The sequence below is a fragment of the Chiloscyllium plagiosum genome, unplaced genomic scaffold (genome assembly GCF_037043375.1).
Source record: "Chiloscyllium plagiosum isolate Xiang-an unplaced genomic scaffold, Cpla_swu_hap1 HiC_scaffold_42, whole genome shotgun sequence".
In the NCBI taxonomy this organism is placed as follows: domain Eukaryota; kingdom Metazoa; phylum Chordata; class Chondrichthyes; order Orectolobiformes; family Hemiscylliidae; genus Chiloscyllium; species Chiloscyllium plagiosum.
Genome location: NW_028270180.1, coordinates 40520906 through 40536565, shown reverse-complemented (window position 1 = coordinate 40536565; position 15660 = coordinate 40520906). Strand labels below are relative to the sequence as shown.

The 15660-nt window shown below is 41.1% G+C and overlaps 1 long non-coding RNA gene and 1 pseudogene across 2 annotated transcripts; both read right to left on the bottom strand.

Annotated features, from left to right (window-relative positions):
- Positions 1-443: 443 nt before the first annotated feature.
- Positions 444-14762, bottom strand: LOC148137586 (uncharacterized). The gene is made up of 3 exons (XR_015754102.1): positions 14001-14762; positions 3741-3853; positions 444-458 (listed from the first exon to the last, which is right to left on the bottom strand). It is a non-coding gene; the product is annotated as an uncharacterized LOC148137586 (long non-coding RNA).
- Positions 14763-14785: 23 nt separating this feature from the next.
- On the bottom strand, positions 14786-15382 carry LOC122546418 (Ig heavy chain V region pseudogene; annotated as a pseudogene). Its single transcript, XR_015754101.1, has 2 exons — positions 15290-15382; positions 14786-15162 (listed from the first exon to the last, which is right to left on the bottom strand). The product of XR_015754101.1 is annotated as an Ig heavy chain V region pseudogene (transcript).
- Positions 15383-15660: the final 278 nt, after the last annotated feature.

Here is a 15660-nt window from a genome sequence, read left to right as displayed (position 1 = left end):
TGCTAATGGAACACTCAAAATGAAATGAGATACGCGGCACGTTGAGAAACGAGAAACTGTACCGTGCTGTTTACTACGCCTGATGAATTAGTGTGTTTGATTCACATCACAGTTCAGAGTGATTTGTAGCTCTCTCAGTCTGTGTCTCTTACCCTGGAGTGCGGTGATGTTTTTACTTTGAATGTTCTCTCCAAGGGTGACCTGGCAGGTGTAGACCGCACTGTTGAACCATTCACCATAAGGGACCATCAGCCGACTCGTCACCGAGAAGTTCCCGTTTGCCTCACACACGGGAGACGTGAAGAAGCCAGAATCCAAGGGTCGGCCATTTTTCAACCAACTGACGGAAATTGACTTCGGATGGAACTCGATGATTGAACAGACGACGGTTGCAAACTTGCTGCTTGCGATTTCGTCACTGGAGCTCACAGTTAGGAGAAGAGTTGGTGGGAGAATGTCTGGACCGTTAGGAAACACATCGCATATATTATGCGACGAATTTCATAACAAATACAATCAGTTCTCATATATCAAGGTTTCTTGTGGTTAATGGATACAAGAATCATAATTGTGCAGAGTGCTGGAGAAGCTGGGATCCACACAGAAAGATCAGCAGGACAATGTGAAAGGCTAAACTTAGAGGACACAGCAAGGGAGTCAAGGACGCATGGAAACTATAGGCCGGTAACATCAGAAGGGAGATAGCAACGTTGGATGGTATTCGTTTTCATGACAGAGTCTGATTATAAGGCAGACGAATTACCGGCATAAATGAGGAAATGATGCGGTTGCTATCACGGAGACATATTAAGAACCTGGCAGGAGTGGCTATTCAACATTCCAGGATTTAGTGCCTTCAGGCGAGACAGGGAAAGATGGAAAAGGATGGGGACGGGGATGTGCGGTACAGATTGTTGCTTCTGTCGCAATTCTGACAAGAGTATTTTAGGCTGTAAAGAGAAATGAAATCATGGATACCTCCTCAAACAAAGGCAAATGGACAGTACTTCAAAACCAAAATACAGCAAACATAATACTGGGAGAGCACGACAGACCTTACTATAGGTCCAAAAGACCAAGTGCAAATACATGGGCAAATTTTAGAGACGTGTAAATTAAATAGGGGAATGAGAAAAGAGGTTTTTAACTTCCTCAGCATAGGCTTGGATATTCATTTTGTCAAAAATGTAGAGGGAGCACAATTCTGAAAATGCCCCCAGAAGAATATTTGCACAAAGTATGTGTTTAATACAGAGAATTTTAATCCAGACCTTGCAAGTGAGGGGTGAACCTGAACTTAACTTTAGGGAATGAAGTCGACCCAGTGGGTAAAATATCAATGGTGGAGCACTTTGCAGACAGTGATCGTAAATCAGTTAGATTTCACATTGTACTGCAAAGGAATAGAAATTGGCCCAACGTTCTGAAAAGGGGAAAGACAGTTTTAGTAAGATCAGGTAATGACTCGACCAGAGTGTACTGGAAGCTGACACTTATTGGTAAATCTGAGTCAGAGCAGTGTGACACATTTAAGAAAGAGATAGGAAATTCACAGGGAGGACATTTCCCAGGAAGCCACTGCGTGGGACTAAGAATGCAGCGGGCTCTGGACACCAAAGAGCATGGAGGGGGAGATAAAGAGAAACAAGGGAGGCTTCCGGTCTATACTGAAATCTCAAAACAATAGAAACTAATAGGGAGTATAGAATGTGCAAGGGGGAGTTTGAAAGACAAAGGAATGAGAAGAGAAAAGGGACCATGAGAAAATAATAGCAGTCAAAATAAAGGAATATATTTTTAAAAGTTACAGGCTCATTTATAATAAAAGAATTATTCGGGAAACAGTAATGCCCATTAAGTGTTATTATTGGAGTGGAGCCGGAGGATTAGGTTGTGGTCAAAACGAATGTGTTGTGTCAGTGTTCACTGTAAGAGGGACAATGTGGGGACAGAAATCATTGAGGGGTGTTGTGATGTGCTTTCAGAAATTAGGACACATGACGTGATGTTCTGTGTTGTCTTGCTGAATGAAAAGTGGTTATATTTCCAGGGCAGATGAAAAGTATACCAAGCTGTTGAACGATGCAAAGGATGAAATAGTTGGGTCGCTGACAATAATTTAGAATTCCTGTCTGGCCGCAGCAGTTGTGCCAAGTGAGTGGAGATCAGCCAACGTTGCACTGTTATGCAGGACGAAGGAAGGGATAAATAATGAAACCATAGATCTGTCAAGCTAGTCTCAGTGGTAAGGAAACTATTGAGAAGTGCAATTAGTCTTCATTTGGAAGTTAATTCAACAATTTTCAGCACGGTTTTATTGAGAGGAAGTCATGTGTAACAATTTGATCATAGTTTTCAGAGAGATAACTCGATGTCCAGATGATAGCAATAATCAGAGCCAATGGGACCCGAGTTAATTTGATAGATTAGATCTAGAACTGGCTGAGTGGTGGGAGCAGGGGATAACAGTCGTCGGGTGTCTGCATGACTGGAAATCTATATCTCCTGGTGTTCTGTAGGGATTGGTGTTGATTTCCTTGCTATTTCTCTTACATACCAATGATTGAGACTCAAATTTAGGAGGATTAACTAGTGAATTCATAGATGAAATGAAAGCTGTCATGTTGGTAAGTCATTAGCATAATGGCTTTAGATTGCAGGAGGATATAAAAGGGTTGGTTGTATGTGAAGAGAAAAGTTGCAAATGGAAATTATTCTGGATAAATGTAAGGTGATGTAATTCGGCAGAAGAATCTGTGAGGTATGAAGTTTGGAATGGTGGAACCCTGGAAAGGCCTGAGGATCTTTGGTGCATGTATCCACCGATCCCCTATAGTACTGTGTCGTCTGGATAAAGAGGCTAAGAAAGTGGGAGGATATTTGCTTTTATTAGCCTAGACATTGACAATGAATAGTGGTGAGATGATACGGGAACTTAATAAAACACTGGTTAGGCCATACTGAAGCGTTGTGTGCATGTTATCGAAGGAATGTGATTACACTGAAGGCAGTATTGATGAGATTTGCCAGGATCTTGCCTGGGTTGGAGGGTTTTAGTTATGAAACTAGATTAGATAAACAGGGCTTTTTCTTGAAGCAGAGGAGAATTGGAGAGAAGATTATCATGATGTCTAGAATCATTTTAGCCATAGACAGGGTAAACTGGATGAAAACTTTCCCCTTGATGGAGAGATCAATGCCTCAGGCGCACATTGTGAAGGTAAGGCCAGGAGGTTCCAAGTGGATCTCAGGGGAAAACTAAATCAAACAGAAGGTGGTGTTAGCCTGGAGCTCAGCACCTACAAGTCATGTAGAGACTGAGCCCCTCATAATAAGTATGAAGTATCCTTGCAAGGGCAAGACACACAAGGCAATGGATCATGTGCTGGCACATGAGACTGGAATCGTTAGGTGGCTGTTATTGATAGGCATGAATTGGGTGGATCAAATGGCCTTTTCCCTGTGCTGTATAAGGTGATTCTGTGAAAACTGTTCTAAATAATGCCTTATTCATGTTAATCACAGATGATCTGTTTATCTCTGTTACCTGGACATGGCATAACTTTGCTCTTGTGTGACCCGCTGTGTTGAACCTCATAGTAGGTTTTGCTGGGGCAATCTACCACTGACTCGGGCAGGGTTAACTGGCTTTTCAGGGTGTAGGTTTCCTTCTTGTTTCTCACTGATGGATAAGTCTTCAATCCAGTCTTCATTAGCTCCCCACCTTTCTTCCAAGTTACCTTGGTGACGTCAGGGGAATAATCCATCGCCAAACAACCAAAGATCACAGAACCGGTGTTGTGCTCCTGACAGGAGGAGACCAGGCCATAAAGCGTGGGGGGAGATGGTGTCTCTGCAATAGAATGACCAAGTGAGCATGTTAGTTTCTGTTAATTTGACCTGATCAGTTATTCAATTGTATCCTCAGCTCTAAACATTTGCCAGTATGCTCCCGCTGAAGCCTACAGTATAACTGGAGATTATTTTTGTTTCCTTCCAGTTGCTGATCATGATCATTGGTTCCCTCTTTAGAAACATGCCCTCGACGTTGACCATTACCATATAATTTAGGAAGACGAACATCCTGATCCCACTCCAGTAACTGTTTGAAGATCTCACCAACTGACACTTTCACTGGATTGCTGTGAAGAACAGAGACGTTTCACAAAATACAAACCAAGGAAATGCAGATTCATCGAAATTCTACAGTGTGTACAAACAGGCCATTTGACCCAACAAGTTCACACCTACCCTCTGAAAAGTAACGCATCCAGACCCATTCCCCTACCCTATTATGATACAGTTAACCCTGACTAATGCACCTAAAATCCCAATCACTGAACACAACATTTGCAATTCCCCCAGCTTGCACATCTTTGGACTGTGGGAGGAAACGCACAAAGACATGGGGAGAAAGTGCCAACTCCACACAGTCACCCGAGGCTGGAATGGAACCCGAGTCCCTAGCACTGTGAGGCAGCAACACTAACCACGCAACCAGCGTGCTGCCCCACTCGGTGCCGTGCTGCTGGAAATACCCAACAGCTGGCAGTACCCCCGGAGAGAAATCAGAGTGAACCATAGAACATAGAACATTACAGTGCAATACAGGCCCTTCGGCCCTCGATGTTGCGCTGCCTTGTCATACTAACCTGAAGCTTATCCCACCTACACTATCCCATGTCCGTCCATATGTTTGTCCAATGACAACTTAAATGTACTTAAACTTGGCGAATCTACTACTGTTGCAGGCAAAGCATTCCATACACTTATTACTCAATGAGTAAAGAAACTACCTCTGAAATCTGTCTTATACCTATCTCCCCTCACTTTAAAGTGGTGTCCCCTCGTGTTTGCCATCCCTATACTTGGAAATCAGGTCCAGTGAGCCTTCCTCACTTATCAATGCAAGGTAGAATGTTCTCTCTGGGAGGAAGGTCACTGCAGCAGCAGCACAGGCAGGAGCTGAGCACTGGGACGGGGAGGATGGCTGTCACGGCTGAACTCATGCCAATTGGCTGGAAGTTGAAACATCTAATTTACAATTATCTGAATTCTGGATGCCTCTGAAAAATGGAGGACCATTAAGGTTCAGAGACTTTGGAGTGTTACAGCTGAGTATTTATGTAAATATGATTTGAGAAATGAACAAGTAATCTTTAACTTTAATAACTATCAAACTGACACGCAGTTCACCACCAAACCTCATCTTACAGACTAACCACTGCACTTACTCTGCCTTGACCTAAATTTCCACTCACATTGACAAACCCTATCCTGCTATGCACCCATTCATGCTCGGAACACACAATCCCTATCACACGAAACACATCCAAGGCAATCCATATTGGTAGTGTAGCTGAGCAGAGAGATCTCGGTGTCCATGTACATAGATCCCTAAACGTTGCCAGTCAGTTTGATAGAGTTGTTAAGAAGGCCGAGATTCTGGTGTGGCCGCACTTGGGAGTATTGTGTACTGTTCTGGTCACCACATTATAGAAAAAATGTGGAAGCTTTGGAAGAGTTCAGAGGAGGTTTACCAGGATGTTGTTTGGTATGGCGGGAAGGTTTAATTAGGAAAGGATGAGGGTCTTGTGGCTGTTTTTATTTGAGAGAAGAAGGTTGAGAGGTGACTTAACTGAGACATAAAAGATAAACAGAGGGTGGACAGTGAAAGTCTTTTTCCTTCAATACTGATGGCTAGCAGGAGAGGACATAGATGACAGATGCCAGAGGTTGTTTCTTTACTCAGAGAGTAGTAGGTCCATGGAACGCACTGCCTGCAACAATAGTACACTCACCAACTTTAAGGGCATTTAAAAGGTCATTGGATAAACATATGGATGAAAATGGAATCGTGTAGGATAGATAGGCTTCAGATTGGTTCCACAGGTCGGCGCAATATTGAGGGCAGAAGGGCCTGTACTGCACCGTAATGTTCTATGTTCTATATTCCAGGTGGACATATGATCACAATTCCTTTAACTCATTTACACTCCTGCCGCCCTGCACCTGGCCCATGGTGAATCTGGCCCTGACTGGACCTGGCACCATCATTTTCACAACCTCTGACAAAAGCCCACATGACCTCAGTCCTTGATCACTGACCTCTCATCTTACCCAAGCCAACCTGTGCACATTGCATCCTAGCTCCTTTCACATCTGTGCTTTACAACCCACCATTTTGCCAGACTCCAAGCTTTGCATTTTGACAACACGTCCACCTGTCACTTCATTACAGTGACCTTCCACCCCCGAAACATCCTGGCACTCTGCCCACCTCTACACTAACCAGCCTGGCATCCTGCTCACCTCTCCATAAACCAGCCTGGCAAAGACAGACCTCCTGCATTTCAGCTCAAACTACCCCTCACCTACCAAGCGCAATTCGACCAAAATATCCTGTGACCATTACCATTTACCTTGATACCACCTTGCCAGACAGAGTGCATGCAAGCTTACCCAGCAGCCAGCCAACACTCACAGCCTACCAGCCCAAACTCTCCCACATTCCCTATCTAGCCCCTCACTTGCTCACCACCTTCCAACTTTGAGCCTACTCCACCATAAAGTTAGTGAGTCATAAAATCATACAGGTCAGAAACAGTTCCTTTGGTCCAGCTCATCCATGCTGACCAGAGTTCCCAAGTTAAAGTAATTTCACTTGCCTGTCTTTGGCCCATATCCATTCAGACGTGTCCAGTTCCTGTAGCTATTCAAATGTCTTCTAAATGTTTGATCTATCTCTGCATTTACCACTTCCTCTGGCAGTTCATTCTAATGTTTTGGACAGTTACAACATGAAGCCCTAACTCCTGTACTCAGTGCTCTGGCCAATGAAGGTACATGTGCCAAACACCTTCAACACACTAGGTACTTGAGACAACGCTTTCAATAATGTAAGAGTCTGAACCCTCAGGATCCTCAGTGTTCAACATCACTACCCAGTGCCCTACCATTAACTCTGTAAGACTCTATGAGTCTGGACCCTCAAGGCCCTGTGTTTAACATCACTATCCAGTGCCCTACCATTAACTCTGTAAGTTGTGACCTGATTTGTCTTCTCAAAAAGCAACACATCGTATTCATTTAACTTTAACTCCATCTGCCACACCTCAGCCCATTGGCCCAGCTAATCAAGATCTCATTGTACGTTTAGATAACTTTCACTGCCAATTATACCACCAATGTTTGCGTTACGTGCAAACTTACAAACCATGTCCCATTCAATGTTTTCATGGCTTTCAACCAATATTGTACCCTGTTTGCCTTTCTCCCACATATCCGTAGCATTTTGTAAGGATTGAAGGAATCTATCTCCTTATTGAAATCATTTAATGTTTTGTCCTCAATCAATTTCTGTGGTGGAGAATTCCAAAGGTTCACCATTCTTCTGTTGAACAGTAAACAATCAGGTTCAATGTTATAGGTGTGTTGGGAGGACTGGTGAGCAGTAAGGTTAATGATGATCCCATGAATGGAATAGCCTTCTAGAGGGGCCGAGATGCCTTCTTCAGCTTCCATTTTGCATGCTGACATGTCCCTTCGGCAGCATGTTCCAAAACTGTGATCCTTGAGGATAAGAGCGCACATGCATGTAAATGCTTCACCTGAAAGCTCTCCTCCAAATTAGACTTCAACTTGACTCTCAATTATTTCTTTGCCCGTTTCCTCTTCCTCAATCACAGCCATGGGACTCACTTCCTAACAGCGCTGTGAATGTGCTAATACCACACAAACTTCAGCAATTGAAATAGACTGTTGACAACTGGTTTCTCAAGGCGATATAGAAAGTCGGACACTTCCACACCTGTCCAGAGATTCAAACAACCACTGGAAGAATTGAAAATTAGTTGATGCACTTGTGTGTTTACACAAGATGACATGGTTTCCTTTTGTGTGATTTGACTGTGTTTTCACTGAATGAACAGAGCTATTTCTTAATCATATAATAGGAATGAAGCTTCCCTCATTTTTTAGCAAGGCAATCACACATTATATTTCTTTATTCCAGGGAAGTATAGTGTTACATTAAAGAAATATGATTATTGGGATGTTTCAATTGGAAATTGTCAGAGATTTAAAGTTTACTTTCATGAACAATTAATTCCAGCCTCATTGTGTCACAGTACTCACAGGAATGTCTTTCAGAAATGGTGTCTCCCTTTGTTACGGGCAGTCGAATCAGTAAATCTGGAATAGTTTTTGCTTGTTACTCAAAGGTGTTAAAGTGTTTTAGCCAAAGGGGGGCCTGTGGATTTAGCTCACAGATGCTCCATGATCTAAGTAAGTGGTGGAACAGCTCGAGGGGCTGAGTGCCCTCTTCTTGCTCCTACATTCCTATCATTGTGTCATTCATTAAGCTAGAACTGGCGGTGAACACTTTATATTAAAATATTTTAACAAATTAATTGTTTCACACATGCTTTAAAAAAAACCTTCAGTTGATTATTTGGAACGGGTTAATTGACATTCTCTATCTGAGTGATCAAAATAACTTCCACCCAATTATAGCAGCCACTGCGCTCTGGAGTGTGTTGTTACTTCATCATAGTTTCTTGTGAAACTACAGCTCGAGATCAGGGCGCTCCAATTCAATGATTCTCTAATATTTAATATCTCTGAACATTCGCAATTTGTTCAAATGCATCTTTTCTCTGAAGAACGTGCTTCATCGAACACAACTTTTTTCAATGAAACAACAAACTTTAAATGCTAGAAAACCAAAATAAAGACAGAAATTTCTGAAGAAACTCAGCTGGTCTAGCAGCTCCTGGGGAGAGAAGGCAAGGTTAACCTTTCGCATCCAGAGACCCCCTCCCCCCCTTCACCAAATTGTTTTCATGTTTTTGGCACAAGAGCTCACACCTGTTGAGATAAACAGTGATTACGTTGGCTTGACTCCTGTTGAAAAAAGAATTCTTAGCAGAGATACTGGATGGTCTGAGATAGCAATTGAAGACCAACTGAAAAGCTTTCACCATCTGCTGCAAGTGTTGGATTCAGCGGAACTCCCACCGTACTGAACAATCAAATTCAGCTACAGCACTGGTTTAATATAAAATAAAACAGCCTAAGCATAATCTCATCAAATATGCTTCGAAAATGATTATTCTGGATTAGTTATAAATGATATTGTCATAACAGCAAGTCAAAAGCTGGGATTTCTTTGAGCACTTACTCCATTAACACCATCTAGCGATGCCCAAAAGCTTGTGAACAAATATTGATCTGGAAAAAGCTGCTAACCACCAAACTTCTGTTTAATATCTAAGAGACACAAGTCAGGACAGCGATTGAATAGATTTCATTGGCCTCTGTGAGTGGAATTCCAACAAACACCCAGACATGTCAATCTGCTTTCTTGCACTGAAGTAACCTGATAAGAGATTGTGTTACATACCTCTCTAACAGGTTGTAAGTGAACACAGGCCACCTGGCACAGAATCAGGGACTCTACTACAACATCACAACAGACCTGAACACAATGAGCTTGACACTATCACGGAGAACACAGCCCACATGTTTTGACAGTACATAAACCATGTTAGTTATTATCACCTTCCAACAACCAGGGATTGTTCCAGAATGTTTGTACAATGAAAGTAACATTTCAACATTTATCGAAGAATGCTTTGACAGCAGCTCCAAATTGTTCAAACTCGATGGGAACTACAGAGGAATAAATCTAAGAATTGCATTGCCATCAATTCACTGTCACTGGATTCCAACCTAGAACTCCCTTCCTCTTTCCCCTGTGAATGTTGCTGCTCCAGACGGTCTACTTAGTTTGGAAAAGATTAAAATGTTTTGAAGTGTAATATGACCGTTTCCAGTGACATTAAAAGCTGATAATAGGTTTTCAAATAATAAGATGCAAAAAAATTCTGATTCTACATTGTGCCACGAAACATGTCCTGCATAACTGAGGCACAAAGAAAATATACAGCATATTTCCCTCTGCCTCGCTCAATCAAATATCTCTTGTTGCCAACAACCAATTTCAAAACGCTTGCTATCTGCCTTTTGTTCCTGAAACGTTCGTTCTGATTGGAACAACTTAGTCAGGGCTCTCAATTCTGAGGCACCTAATCGAATATTGTATTTCTGGCAGATAAAAGTGGTTTTGAAGCTCAAGATAAAATTGAACTGTCTGAGATTCAGGTATCCGAACTGGTCAATTTACAAATGGTCAGGACCATTGACAAGTTAGTCAGAGATAGCACTGAAACAAACTGCACAACAGACTTAATCCTAGAGGATACATTGCTCAACTCCTCACGTCAAATATATTCACTGTAATTGAACATTCATCAGAGGAACTAACCAGTGGATTAATGTGAATGAGAATGTGTTCACAATGAACATAAATAACCACTGAGTTAATAAACTTAATAAGTCATTGTATTTAACAAAATTATTGAGGTGGGAAATATCGCCAATTAAAGCACAGATCCGGAGGAAATGGATGATTCTCTAAATTGTTTTTACATATTCTTAAAACGTTCCTTGAACTGTGGAGATTTTGCATGCACTGCATAAAGTCAATACTGCATTCCAGTGTGGAAAGCATTTCTGTTGAAGGAATTAGGGCAAGGTCATTTTTTTGTTAACTGCTTTTAATGAACGAAAATGTTTAAAAAGGTATGAATTGAAAATATGCTTCTGTCTGGAGTTGCCCACTTTAGCGGATGTCTAAGTAAATGTGGGCACTGCTGCCTCACAGATCCAGGTACCCAGGCTCGGTTCCAGCCTCGGGTGACTGCCTATGTGGAGTTTAGACAATCTCCCCTGTGTCTATGTGGGTTTCCTCCCACAATCCAAAGATGTGCATGTCAGGTGAACTGGTCATGCTGTATCGTCCATCGTGTTAGGTGCATTAGTCAGGGGTAAATATAGGGTAGGGGAATGGGTCTGGGTGGGTTACTCTTCAGAGGGTCGGTGTGGACTTGTTGGGCCAAATGGCCCGATACATACTGCAGGAAATCTAATCTAAATGATTGTCACACTTAACTAATGTGAGCAGATTCCTTCCGATCGCGACATTGCAATAAATCGGTCAAGTATATTAATTAAAATAAATATTACTCTATTTTCAGTGTCTGAATAAACCATGTGCTCTGTTATCCTCTAGTTCATGTCTTCTGCAAATTTGTGAACACTGCATCCGTCTGAACACATCGATGTAAAATGAATTCTCTGCGTTTGCAGCAAGCACTCCCATGGTTTTAAGAGTAGCGTTCCTACAGTATAGAAACAGGCCATTTGGCCCAACAATTCCACACTGACCCTCTGAACAATAAGTAGTCCAGCCAGGCTCATTCCCCCTAATTTATATTTACCCCTGACTAATGCACCCTAACCGACACATCCCTGAACACTATGTGCAATTTAGCACAGTCAATCATCTGACCTGCACATCTTTTGGACTGTGGTAGGAAACCAGAGTGCCCGAAAGAAACCCACGCAGACACAGGGAGAATGTGCAAACTCCATACAGGCAGTCACCCGAGGGTGGGATCGAATTTGGGACTCTGGCACTGTGAGGCAGCAGTGCCAACCACTGAGCCACCTTGCTGCCCTGCGAGGTCATGAATGGATTATTTTAATTAATTCGAAATTTGGCCTTGGTCACAGAATTCACTATAGCAGTTGCTTCGAAAGAATGACTCTTCAGTTGATATTTTGTTGTAAAATGTAACTATTTATTTAAAATGCACAGATTGGGAACACCTAAAGCACTGTGCAGATTAAATAATTCAGTTAATGTTTTATTTTATCCAGTAAATCCAGTTTAATCAGGGACATAACAATTAATTAACTCAAGTTACGTGTGAAACTGATCAAAGCAGTGAAACTGACCTGTTCTTCATAGAATTGAGCAGAATTTCCAAATGGTCTTTGCCAATGATCTTTTCCAGCCAGAAAAATATGTATGTAGTGTACAGCGGAATTGAAAGGTGTGCGTTGATCAATTAAAACACAGTCATGGCATTTTTGCTCAAGAGCAAGAACTATTAGAACATTAGACTTTTGGAATTCTATTTATATTTCTCTATGACTTGTAAATTGTTAAAAAAACACACCTTGTGATTGAACTAGGTAGTGGAGTTCTGAATTTGGATTGTAAAGCATGGATTAGATTAATCCTTAATTATTACATTTAAGTAAAAATGGCGCCCGAAGGTATCTGTTTTCCCTTCATTTCTAAAACCTTTGCGATTTGCCTTTCACTTAATATTCGGCTTTATGAAATTTCACCTCGCATGCTGATTGCATTGAATGAGGAACCTGGAGCGGTTCACTGTCACCAACCATGTTAACATTGCAAAAACAATGTAGAAACCAGAAACGGTTTCCCAAATATAACATATTTAATGTTACCCAAGCACAGTCCCTCCTCAACAGATCAATGATTACCAGATCACAACACGGTGTGTTTGCAGCAGAACTAGCTCTGCAAACATTTTCAACAGAACCAAGAACATGATGTAACCTCACAAAAAAAAAACAAATTGAAGTCTAACAAAGCTGCTCAGAATCCAGCAAACTAATGATTAAATTGAATAGAAATAGCAAGTCATAACAGCAGCCTTGTTTGTGAGGGGACTTAACACTTAAAGCTGTAACGTTTCTGGCAACAGTTCAATTTATTTCCAACCTGTACACCCTTCCTGATCATGACAATCTTGTGCAGCGCACAGTAGAGCGGTTGAAGGCATATATTGATTAATCACTTCATGATCAAAACAACATTACTGAATGGACAAATATTACCACATTATAATTTTAAGTTAGTTTCAATTACATAATCTGATCAATTCTGCAGTTTCAGATTTTAGTCCCAAATTTTATTTTGAATGAGGCTACTCAAAACAAAATTCAGTTAGTTTACAATTAGAACTGAGTTTTTTTTTTAAAGTCAATGCATTAAAAACTCGTTTTTTTTTCATTTCTCACACTTCCGGGTTTCTGCCTTAAGTTGTTTTTCAGACCGTTACAAATGGATGTAATGTTTTCAATCAAGCAGAGAAAAATGTGTCATATAGTTTTAACAAATGCAGAAATGATTCATGAAAAACCAAAGAACTTCACAAATATTGGTAATGAAAAGTAATCCAGAGAGTTAATCTCCTCACCAGAGAGAAAATACCGATTACAGAAAGCATGAAAACGCTGATCAATTTCACAAACTGAATAAGATCCAATCAACTCAATTCAACAGAATCAAGGAAAATAAAATCAGAATCCAATCAACTCAGAACAACGGATTTGAATGAAACATAATCAGAATCCAAACAATTCAATTCAACAGAATCAAATAAACAATTTCAAAAACCAATCAACACAATTTAACAAAACCAAGTAAAACCAAAGTCAGAATCCAATCAACACAGTTCAAACCGAACCAACTAAAACAAAGCCAAAATCCAATCAACTCAATTCAACAGAATCAAGTAAAACAAACTCAGAATCTCATCAACAGAATGCAATATAGCACCGCAAGAAAATTTTATGACAGTTTCTAACCTGCTTGTCATCAACAAATTAACAAAATAAATGAGAAAATATAATCAGGGTAAGAACATATATTCACGAAGTGAATAAAGATATTTTAGCATATTTTAATCATGCTTAGTAATGTCTCGAACATCTTTGAATTCTTAGCGTTTGTTGTTGATAATAAAACTCACTGTCAGGGTGTCACTGACATTAAACATTATTTATAGCTGACTGATTAAGAGACATTAGGTGTTTCAAGTAACCCAGCCACACAGAATCCCTATCTGATCAACAAAAGAGATACAACGAGCAACTGACTCCATCATCCCCATTGTAACTATTTGCTGAGCCTTAACTGAAGTCTGTAATCAGTCTGAACAAAAATCAATCCGAACCAAACCAAACTCAGCACAGAATCTGAGTTTCATTTAATTCAGAAATTAGTCACATGAATAGAACGTTTTGAAAAAGTCACTAAGAAAGTTCAAGGGTCTTACCTGAAGTCACTGTCACCATGGTCCCTTGGCCCCAGTCCTCCAGCTATATCACTGTGAGACACATTGTGTCAAATACTATGACAGACTGTAAACGGTAAAATGCAGAGAATTTCTTCACTTCCTAGAAAGCAGTGATTCAGACTCCTTTAAAAATGATTCAGTGTGTTATTCCAGCTTTTACGATCCATTGTATTTTGAAAGCTTGGAATACTTTTCCACGTTTGGTCTGCATTGAACTTGACAATCAACACGAAGAAGGTAGAAAAATTATACACTTGTACAAACTAGCACTACCGGATTGCGTTTAAATTGCATCTCACATTATTTCTCACTCCTGCCATGGTAGAAATCACCAATTTGAGATAAACACTTGTCAGTGGTTTTTGTATGAGGATGTCGCTGTGCACAACACTGTGACCCACTGTAGTATCACAATGATGTAGACCAGTACACTCATTCTCTGTTCTTTACTCGAGGTCTCAATTTTCATTTGAAAGAGCCATTTAGTACTGATCATGTTTAGAATTGATGCCATAGTTGACATAACAATGAGCAGTGATTTCCTGAGCTGTCAGATATATTAAAACGAACATTTTGTCCGAGCATTTAATTGATGGAAGTGTTAGCAGTACATATGACATGCCCAAAACATTGTCCCATTGTGTCACCAGTTTGCTAGTTTAAATGGTACATTTCCTCTTTGATAGTTTTGTAAGAGGCAGCCTGAGGTCTGCTTCAGATCGCAGTTGGTATAATTGCATTTAAAACTCGTATTGACCGTCAGTTTATGATGGAATTGACAAAATGTTCCCTTGAGCTGTTTTTGAACGGGTCCAGCCCTGGTTCCTCCCGCTGTGTTCTCTTGCACAGTAATAGATGGCGGTGTCTTCGATCTTCAGGTTCTCCATGTCCAACGCGAAAATGTTGTTTGAAGTGTCTTCGGACGCAGTAAATCGGCCCTTAATCGCTGGTGCATAGCTATTGTCCGATGAACTATAGTAGTACAGCAGCCACGCCAGACCCTGTCCGGGAACCTGTCGGACCCAGTACATGTAGTAGCTGCCAAGATTGAAGCCGCTGGTTTTACAGGTCAGTTTCAGGCTGCCTGCGGGACGGCCAGTCTCTGCCTCTGGCTGGGTCAAAACAACCTCCGACTGGACACCTTTAAAAAGAAAACAAATAAACCATGAGCATTAATGCTGATGAAATGATGGCTGAGTCTTTTTCATTCCTGCCGTAGACTAACATTGAGACAGTCACAAAAAGAGACTTGAACAAAAAACACTCACATGACAAGAAAGTCAGTAACAAACTGAGAAAAAGTGTCGACACAATCATTCTGATAACTTGTGGGAAGCGGTTCTGCTAAGATCTTTCTAAACAGATCCGACCCAGGAGTGTTGAATTACGGTCTAGTGCCCAGGATTTATATGGCCATCGGAAGGGGCAGGCTGACAGCTTCCGCGTGTTGGTTTCCTGCTGGAGGCTCAGACTGGATCCTGGTATCAGCTTGTCCAGCCCGAACACATGGGATCATGCCTTTACATGAGGTTCTGCTTAAACATGGACACAGACACATCTTGGGATATTGGTTTTGCTGAATAGCTTCTTTGGAAGTAAATTTGAGTAGCTTCAGTTCTGTTTCACATGATAGTTGCAT